Source organism: Cetorhinus maximus, chromosome 8 (assembly GCF_964194155.1).
Source record: "Cetorhinus maximus chromosome 8, sCetMax3.hap1.1, whole genome shotgun sequence".
Taxonomy (NCBI): Eukaryota; Metazoa; Chordata; class Chondrichthyes; order Lamniformes; family Cetorhinidae; genus Cetorhinus; species Cetorhinus maximus.
The window spans coordinates 50,549,490-50,565,859 of NC_135886.1; the positions used below are offsets into that span (position 1 = coordinate 50,549,490).

The window sequence follows — 16,370 nt, forward strand, 5'->3', positions numbered from 1 at the left end:
GCTGTTGTTGTCTGGTGCACTGACCTCTACCTCGCAGAGGCTGAGCGTCAACTCGCAGACACTTCCTCCTACCTCCGCCTGGACCATGACCCCATAACTGAACATCAAGCCATTGTTTCGAGGACTCACTGACCTCATCTCCTCTGGAGATCTTCCTTCCACAGCTTCCAACCTCAGTCTCCCAACCTCGAACGGCCCGCTTCTACCTACTACCCAAAATCCACAAACAGGACTGTCCCGGCAGACCGGTCGTGTCAGCCTGTTCCTGCCCCACGGAATTCATTTCTTGCTATCTTGACTCCATTCTCTCTCCCCTTGTCCAGTCCCTTCCCACCTACATCCGTGATTCCTCTGACACCCAACATCATATCAACAATTTCCAGTTCCCTGGCCCCAACCACCTCCTCTTCACCATGGACATCCAATCCCTCTACACCTCCATCCCCCACCGGGATGGTCTGAGGGCTCTCCGCTTCTTCCTTGAACAGAGGCCCGAACAATCCTCATCCACCACTTCTCTCCTCCGTCTGGCTGAACTTGTTCTCTCACTGAACAATTTCTCCTTAAACTCCTCTAACTTCCTTCAACTAAAAGGTGCGGCTATGGGTACCCGCATGGGCCCCAGTTATGCCTGTCTCTTTATGGGGTATGTGGAACATTTCTTGTTCCAGTCCTACTCCGGCCGTCTCCCACAACTCTTTCTCCGGTACATCGATGATTGCTTCGGTGCTGCTTCATGCTCTCGTCTGGATCTGGAAAAATTTATTAATTTTGCTTCCAATTTCCACCCCTCCATCATTTTCACATGGTCCATCTCTGACACTTCCCTTCCCTTCCTTGACCTCTGTCTCTATTTCTGGTGACAGACTGTCAACCAATATTCATTATAAGCCTACCAACTCCCACAGCTACCTTGACTACAGCTCCTCACACCCCGCTTCCTGTAAGGACTCCATTCCATTCTCTCAGTTCCTTCACCTCTGTCGCATCTGTTCTGATGATGCCACTTTCCAAAACAGTTCCTCTGACATGTCTTCCTTAACGGAGGTTTTCCACCCACAGTGGTTGACAGGGCACTCAACCGTGTCCTGCCCATCTCCCGCGCATCCGCCCTCACACCTTCCTCTCCCTCCCAGAACCATGATAGGGTCCCCCTTGTCCTCACTTATCACCCCACTAGCCTCCACATTCAAAGGATCATCCTCCGCCATTTCTGCCAACTCCAGCATGATGCCACCACCAAACATCTTCCCTTCAACCCCCGGCGGCATTCCGCAGGGGATCGTTCCTTCCGGGACACCCTGGTTCACTCCTCCATCACCCCCTACACCTCAACCCCCTCCCACGGCACCTTCCCACGCAACCGCAGAAGGTGCATCACCTGCCCCTTTACTTCCCCTCTCCTCACCGTCCAAGGGCCCAAACACTCCTTTCAGGTGAAGCAGCATTTCACTTGCACTTCCCTCAATTTAGTCTACTGCATTCGCTGCTCCCAATGCGGTTTCCTCTACACTGGAGAAACCAAACGCAGACTGGGTGACCACTTTGCGGAACACCTTCGGTCTGTCCGCAAGCATGACCTAGACCTCCCTGTCATTTCAACACTCCACCCTGCTCTCATGCCCACATGTCCGTCCTTGGCCTGCTGCAATGTTCCAGTGAAGCTCAACGCAAACTGGAGGAACAGCACCTCATCTTCCGCCTAGGCACTTTACAGCCTTCCGGACTGAATATTGAGTTCAACAATTTTAGATCATGAATTCTCTCCTCCCACCCCCACCCCCTTTCCGATCCCCTTTTTTTCCAATAATTTATATAGATTTTTCTTTCCCCACTTATTTCCATTATTTTAAAATGTATTTCCATCCATTGTTTTATCTCTACTTTTTAGCCTATTTCGATCCCTTCCCCCCCACCTCACCCCCACTAGGGCTATCTGTACCTTGCTCGTCCTCCTTTCTACCCTTAATGTCACCTACTAGCACATTCCTTAGATAATATCACCACCTGCAACACCTCTTTGTCCTTTTGTCTACCTCCACCTATCACTAGCCCTCTATCCAGCTCTACTTGTCCCACCCCCCTCAACCAGCTTATATTTCACCTCTTTTCTATTTTTCCTTAGCTCTGTTGAAGAGTCATGCTGTCAGACCTGCTGAGTTTTTGCAGGTATTTTTATTTTTGTTTTCCCAAAAAATATTGTAGGCTGCATTAATTCAGCTGAAGAACATTTCTCAATGCTTTTTGTGTCATTCCTTTTGTTGCCATGAGAACATTTTAACCATCCACTCTCACTGCCAAGCTGTAAAACCAAAGTCATCCAGCAAAAGGGTGCTGACAAAATGGAAGCTCTGGGTTAGCGTCTTGGGGTTGCAATAAAATGCACTAAATCTCTATTTATTTCCATCTACAACTCTCCTCTCAAATGTCTTGGGATGTTTTACTATGAAACTCTTTCGAGTTACCAACAGTCACAGATTGCAACTTCTTTCAAGTACAATCACAGTTCTTGGTTTTCCAGGAGTGGGACATGAACCCACAACCCTCTGATTCAAAGGCGAGGGTGCTATGAACTGAGGTGCTCTTATAACTGCAAGTTGTTAATAAAACTACCATAAGCCAGTCAGGCACTTGATCAACAGGTCTTAATTAGACTAATGACCAGGGAGATTACAGCTCCTGTGGGCTTTGTAAACAGACTCCTCTGGAATACAGGCTTGGTGAACCTAATCTAAGTTGTTTGCTACGAGAAGTATTGGCAGACAACCACCACTACCTTCAAAGGCAATAAGGGGTGGGCAATAAATGCTGGCCTAGCCAGCCATGTCCACATCCTGTGAACAAGTTTTAAAAAACTCAGTCCCCAGACAAACCACCCAAAGGATCAGCTTACCCACGTATCCAAATAAACCATGCGCTGGCGACCGTATAGCCAGCTAATCGCTTTTGCATAAATATGCTGTAGGAACAGTACAGGAAATAGTAACACTGTGGATTTTGTGAGCAACATGAACTACATCATTGGCAAGTCAATAATACTTCATTCCTATTCCTCCTTAGTGGAGGCATACTAGGCAATAGTTCTAGAGATGACTTTGTACTAGTGAACATTCACAGGTCCAGATAGTATTGCCAGCAATCGTTACAACCAGAGGAAAAGCTATACACAGGCTTCATCCACTCCTTGTGCACTTTCCATCAAGCGTCACTGCAGAATTATCAGGTGCCCAAACCTGGGTGATACTGTTTTTTGGTTAAAACTATCCCTAATCTGGAAGCACAAATTGGGCCCTGGAATATTCTAAATTCAAAAGAATTAGAAAAGTAGGCCATTTGACCCCTTAAACCTGCTTCCCCCATTCATTAAGATTATGGCTCATCTGATTCTGGCCTCAACTCCACTTTCCTGCCTGCCCTCAAAGCCTCGACTCCCTTGTCAATCAAAAATCAATCTGACCCAGCCCCGGGTAGATTCAATGACCCAGCCCCGGGTAGATTCAATGACCCAGCCCCGGGTAGATTCAATGACCCAGCCCCGGGTAGATTCAATGACCCAGCCCCGGGTAGATTCAATGACCCAGCCCCGGGTAGATTCAATGACCCAGCCCCGGGTAGATTCAATGACCCAGCCCCGGGTAGATTCAATGACCCAGCCCCGGGTAGATTCAATGACCCAGCCCCGGGTAGATTCAATGACCCAGCCCCGGGTAGATTCAATGACCCAGCCCCGGGTAGATTCAATGACCCAGCCCCGGGTAGATTCAATGACCCAGCCCCGGGTAGATTCAATGACCCAGCCCCGGGTAGATTCAATGACCCAGCCCCGGGTAGATTCAATGACCCAGCCCCGGGTGGATTCAATGACCCAGCCCCGGGTGGATTCAATGACCCAGCCCCGGGTAGATTCAATGACCCAGCCCCGGGTAGATTCAATGACCCAGCCCCGGGTAGATTCAATGACCCAGCCCCGGGTAGATTCAATGACCCAGCCCCGGGTAGATTCAATGACCCAGCCCCGGGTAGATTCAATGACCCAGCCCCGGGTAGATTCAATGACCCAGCCCCGGGTAGATTCAATGACCCAGCCCCGGGTAGATTCAATGACCCAGCCCCGGGTAGATTCAATGACCCAGCCCCGGGTAGATTCAATGACCCAGCCCCGGGTAGATTCAATGACCCAGCCCCGGGTAGATTCAATGACCCAGCCCCGGGTGGATTCAATGACCCAGCCCCGGGTGGATTCAATGACCCAGCCCCGGGTGGATTCAATGACCCAGCCCCGGGTGGATTCAATGACCCAGCCCCGGGTGGATTCAATGACCCAGCCCCGGGTGGATTCAATGACCCAGCCCCGGGTGGATTCAATGACCCAGCCCCGGGTAGATTCAATGACCCAGCCCCTACTACTTTCTGGTGAAGAGAATTCCACTGACCTCAGGAAAAATTTCTCCTCACCTGTGTCTTAAATGTGAGATTTACTGATTATTTATTATTTATAAAATTATTTTATAATGATTTATAAAATTTACTAATTTTTAAAATTGTGTTCCCTAGTTTTAGACTCAGCCACACAGGGAAACGTCCTCTCAGCATCTACTCTTTCAAGTCCCTTCAGACTTTTATGTTTCAATATGATCACCTTTCATTTTTCTAAACTCGGGGAACCTTTCCTTATAGGCAACCCCTTCATTCCAGGAACCAGTCAAGTGAACCTTCTCTGAAGAGCTTCTGATGTCATTATATCTTTAAGGAGATCAAAACTGCATACAGTACTCAACATGCAGTCTCACTAAGGCCCTGTACAGTCATAGCAACACTTCCATACTTTTATGCTTGATTCCCCTAGTAATAAAATGCCAACATTCCATTTGCATCTGCAAGTCAAGCTTTTGTGATCCATGTACTAGGACACCCAGATCCAGCTATACCGTAGAGTTCCGGAGTTTCCTTTCAAATAATATGTCCAATTCGAATAGATATCAGCAAGTCTGGATTATTTAGAAGTTATTTCAGAAACTTCCAGTTATTCTAAAATGGTGTCCTGCAATATTTTCAGGAGAGTGAAATATTTAGGAATGAGAGGTCCCTAATAGCTGCACTAAAAGATACTTCAATCTTGCTAAAACAAAACTCCAAACCCATGAATTCAAACAAAATCATGCCACATCTTTAATACCAATTTGATATTTTTTTGCCAGCCCTCAGACATACAAGCAATAAAGATAGCCAGTGAGCAAAGCCGCAGGAAAATCCACAAGCATTATGAACCATTCTAAACAAAAATACATCAGTAAATGAAATTGAAGGGAAAGTTGCTTTCTTAAAAAATTCAGTAGAAGCAACTCCAAATCAACATGAAAATTTTGCATGAGAACAGCAACAAGAATTTTGGTTTCATTTACTGAAAAAAATTAACTCCAGCACTGAATACAGAGTAGCTTTGCTTAAAATAATTTGGGGGGAAAAAGGAAAATTTTCAAAACTGAGTAAATTTTAAAAACAACAGGGATGCCAATGGCCAACGATAAAAAGAGGCTGAAAATTGAGAAACAGTAACAATGTACATATTATAGCACAAAGGGCAAAGTCAGCATGAGGGACCAAAAAATTATAGCACTTTTTATAATCTGTAGTCCAAATGCTTCTAGGCTACTTCGTCAAATTCGGTTTCTAATGGTGGGGTAAACAAGTAGTCATCACATCCCTAAGGGGGATACCTTGTCAGGTAGACAAGATAATGGTGCATGTTTAAGTCAGAGGCCAGGGAATTTTATCTTGACAATATAAAGATTAAAAATTGTATATTGTAAATATTAATCTGAAAACAAATCATTGAAACAACAGAAGGAAAATCACAGCCATCATCAAATCATCCAAGAGCACATCTGGTCTACATTATGAATAAAGCCATTTTTTTAAGAGAACATTTTCTTCCGTAAGTGCTCTGGCAGTTAAAAGACAATTTTTAGTCAAATAGATCAAAAAATGTTCAGTCACTCGAGGACAAAATATTTTACGAACAACTTCAGGTCGTAAAAGAAATCAGCAAAATAATGGGAGATATTTATATCTGACCACATTCCACACGAGAGTAACTTAGCGGTGTGCTCTAAATACTGGTAGCAACCAATAAATGGACTACTGCAGTTGACTAGTGATTTAAAGATTTTCTTCACCTATACTAACTGTAGACTGGTATTTTCGGACCGACACCTTTAAACATTATCGAAAGTAATATCTGACAACCAAGAATTGTAAAAAGTAGTGAGATAAATGCAGTTGGATGCATTGTTGGACTTTAAATCTAGTAGCCATCTGATCTGGCCAGGATGCTGACTTTCCAGTTCCTTCATTATAAAAGAACAGAATACAAACCCCACCAAAGTATAACTGGGTGATGAAAACAGGCAGTGCCTTCTTCAGTCAACAACCAGGACAGCTTGCCAAATTACCAGAGTCCAGCAAGAATATCAACTGTGGCAGATGAATGCCATCGGCACATGAAAATTTGTAGTTTCTTAAAAATGAATAAGTATTGAATACACAAAATTCAAGGTGCAAGATTTGAATCTCAAAATATACTCTGCAAGAAAACGTAAAGTGATGGGCTAGTTTGGTGCGTTAGACTAAGTGTAAGTGTTCTGTTCAGGGGCTGTGTGGATACTAGAACCAACCAAAGGACTGACATAGGCACATAGGAAATAGGAGGAGGCCATTCAGCTCCTTGACCCTGCTCCACCATTCAACTAGATCATGGCTGATCTTCTACCTCAATGCCATTTTCTCGCAGTACTCCCATGTCCCTTTGCGTCTTTAATGTGTAGAAATCTATCAATCCCTGTCTTGAACATACTCAATGACTGAGCATCCACAGCCCTCTGGCAGAGGAAATATAGGACTGACAGAGGCAGATGAGCACTTTTACAGATTCAAATCACAGTTGGCTCTCTGCTTCCCTGCCACTTCAAATATAAAACTCAAGCCCTCTAGCTTTAAGTCCAAATGAACAAGGTGCTAGGAGTCATCTGATTGCAGTTCTGAGCTTGGAATGTTCCCTGGGAACATAACATAAGAGACGGCAGGAGTAGACCATATCCCATCAAATCTACTCTGCCATTCAATACAATCATGGCTGACCTATAACTTGAACTCCACTTTTCCATCCACTCCCCAAATCCCCCAATTTCTTGACACATCAAAAATCTGTCTATCCCAGCCTTAAACATATTCAATAATGGAACATCCACAACCCTCTGGGGCACAGGATTCCAAGGATTCACAGCCCTTTGAGTGAAGAAGTTTCTCTTCATCTCAATCATAAACGATCAGTCCTTTCTCAAGTCTGTGCCCACATGTTCTAGCTTCCCCAGCAAGGGGAAGCAACCTCTCAGTGAAGCCCCTTCAGAATTGTGTGTTCTCCAGTGAACTCAACACTCATTCTTCTAATCTCCAGAGAGTATAGGGTCAATTTATTCAGCCTCACAATATAGGTCAACACACTCATCCCAGTGAACAATCTAGTGAACCTTTGCTATAGCACTTCCTTAAATATGGAGGCCAAGACAGCACTCTGTACTCGTGTTGTGGTCTCAAAGTTCTGCACAACTGCAGCAAGATTTAGGAACAGGAGGCCATTCAGCCTGTCAAGCCTGCTCCACCATTCAGTGCGATCATGGCTGATCGAACACTTCAATGCCTTTTACCCACATTATCCCCAAAACCCTTTACGCTATTGTTAATCCGAAATCTATCAATCTCTATCTTAAACATACTCAATGACTGAGCTTCCACGGTCCTCTGAGGTAGAGAATTCCAAAGATTCTCAACCCTCCGAGTAAAAACATTTCTCTTTATCTCCGTCCTAAGTGGATAATAAAAGTAATTCCTTATTCTTTTTCTTCAAGGCCAAAATGCTATTTGCATTCCCAATTGCTTGCTGTACTTGCATGCTAACCTTGTGTTACAAAAACAAAAAAAATGCTGGAAAAACTTAGGTCTGGCAGCATCTGTGGAGAAACAGACTTAATGTTGAGTTCATCTCCTCTTCTTTCATGCTAACTTTGTGTTCCTTGTTATGAGTACATCCAAATCCCTCTGAGCATCAGCATTTACTAGTTCTACACCTTTTTAAAAAAAATGTTTTTATTCTTACAACCAAAGCGAATAATCTCACTTCCCCACATTATACTCCATCTACCTTGCTGTCCACTTAAACCGATCTCCATCTCTCTCTGCAGACTCGTGTCCTTCTCACAGCTTGGAGAGTTTTATACAGTTCCAGCATAACCATCTTGCTCATATGCTCAAGGTCATGACCTTTAAAGGAAAGCATCCCACATGCCTTCTTGACCCCCTCGTCGACAAGTCCTGCTAGCTTCAGAGAGTTATAGAAAAACTTCAAGGCCCTTTTGTCCCTCTACACTTTTCTGAATACTACCATTTATTATGTATGCCCTAGTCGTCATCCTTAAATGTATTACCTCAAACTTCTTTGCATTAAATTCCATTTGCCACTTTTCTGCCCAAAACAATGTAATAAAACATAATTCTCTGCCATATTTAATGCCACACCAGAATATGTATGCTGCAGCCCATATACAGCTGCACTTGTCTGAATGCACCCAAAAATCATAGGGAATATTAAAATTCTCAGATATTATTTGAAAATTGCATCAAAAGATAAAACACTTGGCAACTTATTAAAACAGATCTCAGTAAACTTTCACTTTCAACAGAAGAGACACTAGAGCACTTTATTACCTGTGCACACAAAACTGAAGTTTCACTGTACAAAACAGAGATAGCACAGAATGATTTACAATTAACTCAAGTGTAAGTTTAGACAGAGACTAAAGTGTTCCAGTAATGAGAGGAAAATAAGCTAAAATAAAATTCTTCAGGGCTCTTTCATTTGGCAGTGGCTTAGTCTTGCTTCCAAAACGATCGCTATGCAACACACTGTTTTAAAAGGGCAAACACCAGTCTGTGTGTGCCTCACTTTCTCTGACCTTGGTTCTCATCCCTGCATTGGAGGTTCATCCATGGAAGACTCCCCCCAAGTGCTCAAGGGCCTACACAAGTGAGCTTTGGTCCAGAAGTCAAAAGCACTATCATGGAGTCCAATAGGGAAATGTAACTCGACTCCTGCCTACTCAATCTGGATTCAAAAAACCTGCTTCACCAGTCAGACCACTAAGAAAAAATAAGTTTCTGTTGCATTCACCGTTAACTTTTCTGACTAAGTAGATGGAAAGAGATTCTGCTACCCACTATTACCAAACTAGTTTTTACAAGGCAGTTTTATGAGCTCATTGCAAGTAACCAGTAGCAGAAATCTCCCAGCCCTGCAGTGCAGGCTGAAGTCCTTCCTGGTATCTTGATGGTGCCTATAACCACCCTTTCACTCATTGGTGGTGTTATGTTTTAAATGCAACAGTCTGATGTGTTGGTCATATTAAGGCTGCACCAGCTTTCTGCAAGGGGAAAGGGGCAGTGGTGATCTTGTACAGCAATCAGTGATGCAGTGATTGACATGGACCTCACTTCCTGCTTCATGTTGCCACCACCCAAACCACCCCCACCATCTCCCACCCCCTCCCCCATCCTGAGAGAAACAACTTTGCCAACAATAGGTGCAGCCCCTTAAAGCTGTACATGTACTCAAAGCAGGTGGGCAGCTTGATAGCCATGCTGGCCTCACCGATAGCTTGGAGCAATCTGAGGAGGAGCAGCCAGTAACCACTGCCAGTACCAATATCTCAGCACTGAAGAGGCACATGCTGCAAACGCAGACAGCAGCTGTGCCTGGGATAGTACAAGGCCAAGTGGCAGCAGCCCCAGTCCTACTCCTGGCCTTGCTACTGGCAGAGCTTTTCCAGAATGAGACTCTCTCCACCCAGCTTTGGCCACATTGGAAAATAGGGAAGGTGGAGGACAGGGGGAAAAAAAATTTAAGGATGGAATTCCTTACCCCGAAAACAATTGAAGAACATTAGGAAGGAGACACATGTTTAAGTTATATTTATATTTGTGGGTGTTAGGAATGAGTTTTAAAGTTTAAGTTTGACCTATTTCTGTATGTGTGTTAAGAAAAGGTCAAGCTGAGTTTTAGTTTTACTTTAAAAAGGTGAAACCTGGGATTTAGTTTCATTTTGAGTGGAGACAGGTCTAAAGTTATTTTTGTGCCTGCATTTCGAATGAGTTTTACGACTCCTGAAGAGAAGTTAAAGCAAACACAAAAAGTAGAAAAAAAAACGGTGCCGTTGCACAGCAACAGGGGTCCAGAGGGAGCCCCACCCACGCAGAAAAAAAAACTAGAAGCAGTTTTGAGTTCAGTTGGAGGCAGTTGCCAGCAGAAGCAGCCTAGAAGGGACAGATAGCCAGTCCCAAACCGAAGTTCAGTTGAAGCCAGGACTCCAGAGAGGCTGGACACTGGGAGAGGGAACAGCAGAGTCAGAGCAGATTTCCCAAAAGAACTGAAAGGTCCCAAGGCCAAGGAGTGAGACAGAAACAGGAGAAAGTCCCAAGAAGACTTTCTAGTCAAAGGAAGGACAGAAACCTGGAAAAGGTCCCGTTAAGCGAAGTTAAAACTGAGCAACAGAGCAAGGCTTCAAGCTTCAAGGTAGAAAAGCTGCAGGAAGCAGATTTAAGCCATATAAAGGCTTGCCAAAAGGTCCAAGGAGACAGCTGAAGGTCTGTAACTCTTTACTATGGGCATGTGAAGCAGTGATGTACTGTTGACGGCTGAGTCAGTGAGAGAGAGTGCGTGGAAGAAAACTTGAATGCACGTGGTGATCCAGGGGAGAGGAACATCGGAAGGAGAGTTCAAAAACCCTAGAGATGGGCCCTCGTGGAAGGTGTCTGAGAGAAAGTGCCGGCTTGGGAGAAAATTTCAAAGTGTGTTCTTAGAGAGTGGAGATTGGAAACCCTCGTGTGAAAGACAGTTCAGTGAGATTGGTTGGCTCACAAGTGAAGAGTGTCTGGGGGGAGTTGAAGAGGGATCAATGGCATCTGTTTCGCGCAGCATGTGTTACTTGGGTACTTCAGAGTGTGGTGTGTCTGACCACAGTCCATGTAAACCAATAAGTGACCTATGTACTTATTGTGAACATTAGAATATAAGATAGCTTTTGTAAACTTGTGTTATCCTTACAAATCTGTATAGGCACAGTAGTGGGCAAAGGAGTATTGTAATATAGTTCAATTTTTTCTTGTTTGATCAATGTTTTATTCTTCTGTTAAAAGTTCATCAGCTGATTCCTGTGACTCTATTCAGTAGCCACTCTCCACGTATCTAAACAAAAAAATAGAAGTTAGGATACATCAAGCTGGGTTCCACCCTGGGATTAGGCTTGTCCAGTAGTAACATCAACTGGGATCATAACAAGGGACACAGAGCAGCGAGAGCGCGTAAGAGAAATGGGCGACAGGATCAAAACACATCATTCTACGTCTATTGTTTGAATTTTTTAAAAAAACATTATATTTTGAAGACAACTAATTATCTCATGCTTTGTAGACCAATGGTGGCGCTGCAGAAATTCAGTTTTGCATTGTCAGTCTTTAGCAATTTCTTCGTGGAACAGGCCAAGTTCCAACAAGTCACTGCTTCCCAAACTTCCATAACTTTAGCTAACTTTCATATCTAACTGGGACAAGGACAATATGTTTACTTTATATCTATCTCTATCTTAAAGACCTGCATCTACACACCGTATTCCAATTATCCTCTACCCTCTAATCCTACTCCACTTGGTAGTAACGATGCTGTGGGCAAGCAACTAGTGCACTATGCCAATCAACTTTTCCCTTTCTGTCCATTGTTGCTACTAGCAGGAGGATGCAATTACAAATTTGCCAAGTTAACACAAACAGCTTCCATTATAAACATGTACAAGGAATTTAGAATGGAAATATACAAGAACAATTACACCTGTACACATCTGGTGCAATCACCTCAACTTCTGACACTGTGCCATCCAAAGACTACATTTAGTAGTCATGTGCATTGTACAAGGCTACTTCTTTACTAGACTGACAACTAAAGAAAAACACTGCGAGCTTTAAATTTAGAAATGAATGAATACTTGGGTCAAAACTTCTTTAAACCCACCAATCACACCTTCACAATCACAGAAAATGCTGGAAAAACTCTGTCTGACAGCATCTGTGGAGAGAGAAACAGTTAACGTTTTGAGTCCATATGACCATTCTTCAGAGCTGAAGAGAAGTGGAAATGAGATTAAATTTATACTATTTAAGGGGGTGGTGGAGCAGATGAAGCTGGATAGGAGGCCAGCGATAGGTGGGGGACAAAGGAGGGATTGACAAAGATGTCATGAACTGAAGGACAAAGGGAGCGTTAATGGTGGTTGAGAGTGCTAAAAAAAGGTGCTGATAGTGGCATAAAGGTAAGAAAGCAGGATGTGATAATAGCAGAACAAGGGTGGCAATGTGTGAAGGAACAACATGGAACAAGTAACAGTTAGCCCTATAGGGAATGGGATAGGGGTGGGGCAGTGGTGGGGGAAAAAAGATAGGAACTGGGATAGAAGTGAGGATAAAAAAAAGGGATACAACTGTGGATGAATGAATACAAATAAAAATAAGTGGATAAAAAGTAAAAAATGTATGTAAAAAAAGGGGGATTAAAAAAGGGGTGGGGATGGAGGAGAAAATTCATGGTCTGAAGTTGTTGAACTCAATGTTAAGTCCGAAAGGCTGTAAAGTGCCGAATCGGAAGATGAGGTGCTGTTCCTCCAGTTTGCATTGGGCTTTATTCTATTCTATTTTATTTGTATTCATTCATCCATGGTTGTGTCCTCTTTTTTATCCCCATTTCTATCCCATTTCCTATCTTTTTTCCCCCCAACACCACCCCTCCCCCATCCCATTCCCTATAGGGCCATGTTACTTGTTCCATGTTGTTCCTTCACACACTGCCACCCTTGTTCTGCTATCATCACATCCTACTTTCTTACCTTTCTGCCACTATCAGCACCTTTTTTTAAAGCACTCAGCTACCATTAACACTCCCTTTGTCCTTTAGTTCATGACATCTTTGTCAATACCTCCCTTGTCCCCACCTATCACTGGCCTCCTATCCAGCTTCATCCGCTCCATCCCCCTTAAACAGTATAAATTTAAATCACATTTCCACTTCTCTTCAGCTCTGAAGAAGGGTCATATGGCCTTGAAATGTTAATTGTTTCTCTCTCCACAGATGCTGTCAGGCCTGCTGAGTTTTTCCATCATTTTCTGTTTTTGTTTCAGTTTTACAGCATCCGCAGTATTTTGCTTTTAGTTTATACCTTCACATCTGTATAAACAGACGAATCAGAGATCTTCCGGTAATCTTTAACACCAAAACAAATCTACATGTTTTTTTCTGCCCCAAAAGTGTTGCGTCAAGGCCCCCACACGTAAATATTCTAAAATGCTGCATTAATCAAGCAGACAACATTGAAGAAAATACACACACACACCCCCCTGATACTGCACTGCATCCTTTGCAAAAGACTGGGATAGTTAGGATACAAAATAGAGTCTCGAGAAAAGTAGCACCATTTGTTGGTATCATGCATCATCTGAAACACAAAGAATTGGCGTAATTCAATGCAACTTACGCCAGGTACCAAATTAAGCAGAAGCTCTAAGGTAATATTCCCTGTATTACTACCTGAGCCACATGCAAATTGGCATAGGGCAAATAAGATTAGAGAGATGAATGCGTAGCTCAAAGACTAGTGTGGGAGAAGTGGATTCCAGTTTGTGGGGCATTGGCACCAGCAGGGGAGAAAAGTAAAGGCTGTACCCACTGGGATAGTCTACACCTGAACCATGCTGGGAACGAGTGTTCTTGCAAATCGCATAACTAGGGAAGGAGAGAGGGCTTTAAACTAAACAAGGGTGGGGGGTTGGGGGAGGTGAGGGATCAAGCTTTGGTAGATATGGAAAATCAAGGGGTAGATTCAAGGCAGGAGACCAGAATAGTAATATGGGAAATGAGGGTCATAAAATAGCAGGAAGGGTCAGAGAGATAAAACCCAAGAATACACCATGTCAAAATTATGTTACAAAGATAACAAAAAGGCAAAACTAAAGGCTCTGTGTCTGAATGCATGTAGCACTCATAACTAAGTAAATGAATTGATAATGCCAATTCAAGTAAATAAATATGATCTGATATCCATTACGGAGACATGGCTGCAGGATGACAAGGATTAGGCCCTGAATATTGAGGGTATATAACATTCAAGAAGAATAGGAAGCTAGGTAAAGGTGGAGGGGTAGCAGTGTTAATCAAGGATGGCATTGGTGGAATAGTTAGAAACGGCCTTGGTTCAGGAGATCAGAATGTAGAATCGGTCTGGGTGGAGATCAGGAACAGTCGGGGAAAGAAGTCACTTAGGGGACCTGTAGGCCATTCCCACAACAGTAACCACAATGTGGGACAAAGTATACAAGAAGAAATATTGGCTGCTTGTGATAAAGGGAATGCAATAATCATGGGTGATTTTAATCTACATATCAACTGAAAAGATCAGATTGGCAGTAGTAGTCTAGATGAGGAGTTCATAGAATATTTGAGATAGTTTCTTCGAACAGCACATCCTGGGATCAGAGAGCCGGTTATATTAGGCTTGGTATTGTGTAAGGTGACAGGATTAATTAATGACCTCAAGAGTGAAGGCACCCCTAGGTTGCAGCGACTACAATTTGATTGAATTTTACATCCAGTTTGAAAGGAAGAAGAGTGGGTCCAAGACTAGTATTCTGAACTTAAATAAGGGCAACTATGTAGGCACGAAAGTTGAGCTAGCTGAAGTGAGCTGGGACACTAGGTTAAGGGTTAGAGCAATAGGGAAGCAGTGGCAGACATTTAAGAGGCTATTTCAGAATACTCAGTAAGTACATTCCTACAATAAAGAAATATTCTAAGGGAGGACCCACCATCCGTGGTTAACTAAAGAAGGAAAGCATCAAAATTAAGGAAAAAGCATAACTGTGCAAAGATGAGTGGTAGGTCAGATGATTGGTCAAAATACAAAGAACAGCAGAGAATGACTTAAAGGTTAAATCAGGAGTAAGAAATTAGAGTATGAGGAAGCTAGCTAGAAATGTTAAAATGATAGCAAGAGTTTCTACAGGTATTTAAACAGGAAAAAGAATAGGTAAAGTAAGAGAGTGAGAATGGAGAGTTAATAGTAGATAATAAGGAAATGGATGAAATGAACAAATATTTTGCTACAACAACAAAAATAGCTGGAAAAACTCAGCAGGTCTGACAGCATCTGTGGAGAATAGAGAGTTAACGTTTCGAGTCTGTTTCATCAGAATATTTTGCTTTTGTCTTCATTATAGAGGATATAAAAAACATTCCAGTAATAGCTGTAAACCAGGAGGTGGAAGGGAGAGGTGAACTTGGTGAAATTACAAATCACTAGGGAAACGATACTTAGCAAACTGATGGAGCTGCAGGTTGACAAATCTCTGGGTCTTGATGGACTTCATCTTTGGGCCTTAAAAGAGGTGGCTAATGAGGTAGTTGATGTGTTGTATTAATTTTCCAAAATTTCCTAGATTCTGGAAAGATTCCATCAGAAAGAAGCAAATAACCCTCTATTCAAAAAGGGAGGGAGGCAGAAAACAATAGGCCAGTTAGCTTGACGTCCATCATGGGGAAGGCGTTAGAATCGATCATTAAGGAGTTCATAGCTGGGCACTTAGAGAAACCCAAGGTAATCGGGAAGAGTCAGTATAGTTTTGAGAAAGGGAAATCATGTTTAACCAATCTTGTTAGAATTCTTTGAAGGAGTAACATGCGCTGTGGATAAAGGGGAGCCTGTGGATGTGCTGTACTTGGATTTCCAGAAGGCATTTGATAAAGTGCCACACCAAAGGTTAATGCGGAAAGTAAAAGCTCATGGTGTATGGGGTAACGTATTAGCATGGATAGAAAATTGGCTGGCTGGCAGAAAACAGTATGCATTAATGGGTCTTTTGTTGATTGGCAGGTTGGGACGAATGGAGTCCCACAGGGATCTGTGCTGGGGCCTCAACTTTTGACAATTTATTTCAATGACTTAGATGAGGGGAGTAAAGGCATGGTAGCTAAATTTGCAGATGACAAAGATATGTTGCGAAGAGGACATAAGAAGGTTGCAGACAGATACATTGAGTGCAGGGGCAAAAATACGGCAGATGGGGTATAAATGTGGGAAGATGTGAGGTTGTTCACTTTGGCAAGAATTTAAAAAAGCAATGTATTACTTAAACAGAGAATGGCTGCAGAATTCCGAGCTGCAGAGGGATCTAGGAGTTCTAGTGCATGAGTCACAAAAGGTTAGTATGCAGGTACAGCAAGTAAT

General features: G+C 43.1%; 1 protein-coding gene across 9 annotated transcripts in view; it reads right to left on the minus strand.

Moving 5' to 3' along the window:
* The window catches only part of csde1 (cold shock domain containing E1, RNA-binding), a 119,599-nt gene that overhangs the window by 89,970 nt on the left and 13,259 nt on the right, over positions 1–16,370 (minus strand). Inside the window, exon 1 of one of the 9 annotated variants that reach the window (XM_078546813.1) lies at positions 11,153–11,289. The exons of the other annotated variants lie outside the window; for them this stretch is intronic. The gene's annotated coding sequence lies outside the window, so the exon portion shown is untranslated. Of the gene's footprint in view, positions 1–11,152; positions 11,290–16,370 lie in introns of those variants that run through there. 9 annotated transcript variants of the gene reach the window in all.